The sequence below is a fragment of the Haplochromis burtoni genome, unplaced genomic scaffold, assembly GCF_018398535.1.
Source record: "Haplochromis burtoni strain Fernald_Lab_line unplaced genomic scaffold, NCSU_Asbu1 Contig_25, whole genome shotgun sequence".
In the NCBI taxonomy this organism is placed as follows: Eukaryota; Metazoa; Chordata; class Actinopteri; order Cichliformes; family Cichlidae; genus Haplochromis; species Haplochromis burtoni.
Window position 1 is genome coordinate 268,727 of NW_024582386.1, and position 5,516 is coordinate 274,242.

At 37.7% G+C, this 5,516-nt stretch overlaps 1 protein-coding gene across 3 annotated transcripts in view; it reads left to right on the forward strand.

Annotated features, from left to right (window-relative positions):
* Positions 1 to 3,553: 3,553 nt before the first annotated feature.
* The window catches only part of trps1 (trichorhinophalangeal syndrome I), a 114,579-nt gene continuing 112,616 nt past the window's right edge, over positions 3,554 to 5,516 (forward strand). Inside the window, exon 1 of one of the 3 annotated variants that reach the window (XM_005917580.2) lies at positions 3,554 to 4,017. The gene's annotated coding sequence lies outside the window, so the exon portion shown is untranslated. The other 2 variants (XM_005917581.3, XM_005917579.3) reach the window with 2 other exon arrangements.

Sequence of the window (5,516 nt, forward strand, 5' to 3'; positions counted from 1 at the left end):
ACAAAATATGAAAGGCTGGTGACACTGAAAATAAACTTTTGTCTTGTATGTCATTGTGGTTTAATCAGGTTTTCCAGATTATAAGGTTTATTCTTATAAGATTAAAGTTATAAGTAAAGACATTATAACACAGCATTTACTAATGATGACACACAAAAAAATCCCAAACAGACATTAAATAATGGCATACACAAAATTGGGCACACACAGAGAGTATAAACGTGATATCTGCTACCCTTTGCTAAAGCAAATACAAATCAAATTCCACTGAAGTTTCTTTATTTTTCATATATTTTTATTCACAATTTCCTGTGTTTTAGAACAAGAGTGTTAGCTATTGCTTGCTTTGGATATATTTAAGGTTTATTTGGAAATTTGATAAAGTATTTAAAGATTATGGACTAAACAAATGCCATTTTTGAAATACGCTGACTCAGGAGCTCTTGTTCTCACAGGGATTATCCCTATTGCTGATTACTGGGATATGGTTAGTTGTTATGTATATACACACTTCATTGTCCTCTCTGATTAAGGTCGCCTAGAGCCAAAACTTGGCAGCAAGGATAAAAGCAGCATTGATCTAAGACTGACTAATAACTTTATCATACTTCATCCTCAGACTGTATTTTTTTGTGATCAAGTATCAGCCTTTGGCTTCATTCTTCAATAAATAAAGTATTGAAATGTACTCGAGCCCTTAAAAAAATCTCATATATATATATTAAAAATTTAAAAAAAAAACTTCGTTATTTAATTAAACTAATTTTTTAGTGTTTGGGAACATTAAACCTGAGCAAAGTGGTTAATTAGTGAACAAGTACACCTACATAATTATGTATGTATACATTTTTGACTGATTCGACACCACAGTTTGGGGTGTGTGGTGATATCTGGAAGTGATCTGATACCAATGCTAAGTCTTTTTTAATTTTCAAATCAATAAACTGTCATGTTGATGAATATAACAGATGAAAAAAAGCCACTGTTCTAAATTTGGACTGTTGCACTAAAATAAATATACCCCTGCCACTTGATGCTGATGATTAGAACAGTTCTCCTCTAACAGTAGAGACGAATGAGAGGCAATGACTAAATTACTACTATGAACGCCAAACAATACACTTCTGAATTGTAATTCACTTGAAAAATCAGCATTTGTGCAAATGGATGCGAGTGTTTAAGTAACATTTGACAAAGTGATAATCAGTCAGACTAAAATACACGTCAGCCACCACCATGAAGTTTGTGAGAAAAAGAATTCAAACAGTGATAACACAAATTATTGGGATTTTCTAACACAGTACAAAAGATGATGTCTGTGGCAGATCTTAGACTAGAGGATAAAAAATATACACTCTCTTAGCAAACAAGTTGAAAACAGAAAAACGGCAGAGGAAGGTAGGGGGAAAAATGAAATTACAAAAAGAAAGCAATGGGAGCTTTATGTAGTAGACTTATGGCAAGTAGCAGATGTATTATTTCTCCAGACTTTTTCTCTGTGGTCTATGAAAAAGCCCACACTGCTCTGGAGGAGGTGGATATAGAAATGTGTTTGCCTGGAGGCTACAGTATTGCTTTTCTTAGTAAAAAATCCTTACCTTTGGCTTTTTAAGGACAGCGTTTGAAAAAGAAACTAAAAAGTTCACAGTCTCTTCCGCTTATTTATGAGATGGCGGGAGAAGGACTGAAAAGAATGGTGAGGGACTTCACACGAGGGCAAATTCATTATATATGTCACTCCCATAACATCCTCGTAAACAATTCTTTGATTATTTGCCACAATAACAAATCTAAAGCATTACTGAAAATCCGATATTAAATCCCACAGAAACAAACATTCATCTTGTCTTTATGTTTCCTAGTATCCATGTCACCACCCACACTAAACATGTGCATGCACTCATGACAGAGAAAAGCTGCTTGCATAATAAAATGCCAGCGCTCTCTTTTTTATTAAAGAGTAGACAACGAAGGATGAGATTTAAAATCTGTTGCATTGCCTAAACCGGATATGCAGTGGTCCTCAGTAGATGCACTGTTCCCTTGACAAGCTTAATTATCATCTTATCTGTGCATTTACTGATGAAGATTTTGATCATACTGGCAAGTGTTTCATTTGCCCCCTGGTTGAATAGGTAGTGGTACCAGATAACAGCTATTACACTTCGGATCTTACAGTGTAGAAGGAAACCACATCAAATTTGGTTATGATGAAATACAATTTCCCTCAAATGTTAAATTGCCCAAGGTTTTTTTTAATTTAAAATATGACTTTGGACTGCTCCTGAATGCTCAAGTTTTTCATGTATTTTGAGACTGTGAATGATATATTTAAATTTTCAATACTAGTGAATGTGGTAGAAGCAGAATATTTGTACCTGACTTATTTTGGGAGTTTGTTACATTTTTGTTGATTATATAAATAAATAAAACTATGCAAGATCTTAGTGTGAATAGATTTTCTTTTGGCTGTTGTGTTTAGATGATTTTTAAAAATTTGGATTATTACATGCAAATTTTAAGCCAAATTGAGTATTTTAATATTGCATTCTTTCTTTTATTCTTAATTAAAGAATGCAAATCTTCATCAGTCTTAATAGCCTCAATCGAATTACTTTTGCAATGAAGACTTCACGCTAACTTGTGGAGATTTAACCACTAGAGGCGCTGTAGAACACTCTCTTTAAAACTGGTCACACCTGCTTTGGCCATCTGTAATAACTGCAGTGATTATTGGATTATTACATTATATCCCATCATGGGATATTTTAATATTGTATTTTTGTACTTCGTTAAAATTCTGTAAAATTCTGCGTTAATAGGGTCAGTTTAATTACTTTTCTAATGGAGACTTAAAGCTTAATTGCGGAGATTTCACCACTAGAGGCGCTGTAGAACAATGCACTTAAAAACTGGTTGTTGTTACACAAATAGTTTCTATGGTTAATGCAGAGAGTATAGTCATGCAAATTTATAAACCATAAAAGAAAGAAATGCATACAAAAATAATAAGAAATGTAGATTACAATGTAGATATTAAAACATTAAACATAATTTCAAAAAAAAGAAACATTGAGTTTTGGTTAAAACTCAACTGAAATAAATGCCAGAAATGATTTGAAAAATACCAGAATACATTTTTACTACACACACTGGAGTTTGTGCCATTCACCTCGACTTTAGTATTTGGATTTTCCTAGCAGTTTTATGATTTCTGCTTGAACAGATTAACTGTTAAAGTCGCTTTGTTCCATTTTCATGTGATCTTATGTCAGTTTCCCAATAACCAACAAGTGACATTACAGTATATCGTTTTACGACGGGTTTCATGATGTCGACCGAGCGGTTACTTGGGTTTACTGTGTAAATGCAATCCTGAGATTACAGCAAACTTTCGCTTTAAGAATCTGTGTTTTTGATTTCGCTCGAGTAGTACATTCAGTTTGGTACTAACTGTGTAAATAAGTGTGATTACAGTGTGTGTCACTTTAAGAGTCAGTCTTCGGATGGCTTCTTGATATTAATAGAGCTGCTGTGTCTTCCTCCTCTGACGTAATGCCCACAGCCTACAGAGAGACAGGCAGAGAGGTCCTGTCACAGCAAAGCGATAACACTAGTCTGAAAAAAAATTACAGATTTTTCAGCTTATCTACTTTTGTTTGCTGTGCCCAGCAAACCCACCCACGGCTGAATAACATAACTATACCTTCGGAATATTGCAATACCTGAGCCAAACTCACTCAGTAATGAGTCGGTATTAGCCTAGTTTCATGTGCTACCGCGAAGCCTTAACTATCTCTCTTTCCCTCTCAGACCAAAGAGGAAAAAAAAGAAAAGAAAGAGAGAGACAGCCAAGACACAGTCACCCCGTCCGACATCATCAACAAACAAAAACCCCACAAAGAGACGAAGCAGCCAGCCAAGCAGCCAGCCAGCCAGCCAGCCACCATCTTAACAGGCTGCTGAAAGAGACACACACAGAGAGAACAGAGGCTAATGCTTATTTTTGATCAACAGGTAAGCAGCACCAAAAGAAACACTTCCAGCACAAATGCACACCATGCATACAGCCCTCTCTGTTGGTGCAGAGGCATTGTAAACGGCAAAAGAAGAAGAGAGAGAGAGTGAGGGAAAGCAAAAAAAATGCATCGGCGATGAACGCTTTGGAGTTGTACACGGCGAAATGCATGCTCTCGGACAAGTGGGAAGATGTAACGTGTTCGTCTTAAAAGGGAAGCCGTGTGCGATTAGGAGGCGAAATATCGCTCTGTTAGCTGTTGGTAGTTTTACGACGGGCAGCAGTCGGTTTGCGTCTTATGTAACTAACGGCCTGAGCGGCGTCGGTAAGGAAAGAGGGATCTGCTGAATGAGAGAGAGGGAAAAGAGCAGCACCGCTTTGAATTCACATGGCAATTTACATTTAGGTTAGGACACCCAAACGCCACACAAATACAAATTGGGGGGCTACTGGGGAACCGCTCTGATTTTAAGACTGAGTTTGAAGCCAGCAACAAGGGGACGTGGAGTGACTTAGTCGCCTCAAGTAGGTTTGTGTATTCTCCTTTCTCAAAGTTTTGTTTCTTGATTTTATTTATTTACGTGTGTCGCGTCAAGTCACGTTAAATGACACCGATTTCCTAGAAGCCAGTGACTTGGAGTGATTTATTTATTTTTGTGTCAGCACAGGGTAACTCTTGTGTAACTACTAAAACTGCACGCTTACCTCTTGGTTATTTTCATTGATAACTTTTTTTTTCATTGCTATTCTGACTGCAAACTTGATACTCAAGTTCAGATTTCTTGCTTCTCTGAATGACGCACGTCGCAGAGACACAGAGACGGACAGAGAGAGGGGGGAAAAGGGGGTTTTGAAGCCCGAAAGATGAACGCAGTTAACTTGCTTGTTGTTTTCTGGACTTAAAGCGGAAAGAAGCGTGAGTCCACATCACAGAGATTGCGTTTATCAACCGGTTCAAAGACCGTTTGGCGCTGTTTGTTTGTTTGTTCTTATGTTGTTTGTTTTGCACCTCTTTCATTGTTAGGAAACTCGCGAGCGCATGGTGGATGTGAATTGTCGTAAAGGATACCCACTCCTCCTCCTCTAAACCCCCCCTCCCCGATCATCCTCTCTCTTATCAACTTTTGAAGAAAACAAGTGCCTCTTAGCTCAAATCTTTGCGAATTTATTGGTTTCCTCGCTGTTGGACGTTTCACGAGTGATGCCGGGAAGGCATGAGTTGCATTTCCACTTAACTTTGAAAAAGTTTCCCCCCCTCTCTTTCTCTCTCTCGCTCTTCGGTCGTAAGAAACTGTGATGTTCCTTTGAGATAAGGGGAGCTGGGTAGGCATGACAACTCTGTGGGGAGAGCAGAGTATGTGAAGCCAGCACAATGAGGCACACACTGCAAGGAAGCTTTTTACATAGTCCTTCAGCAGAGTTCTCCAGTTCTGGCCCCCAAAGAACCCCTTATGCGTGGAGCAACTTTTATTCAGCAGATAACCTCAGTGGGCTTTTT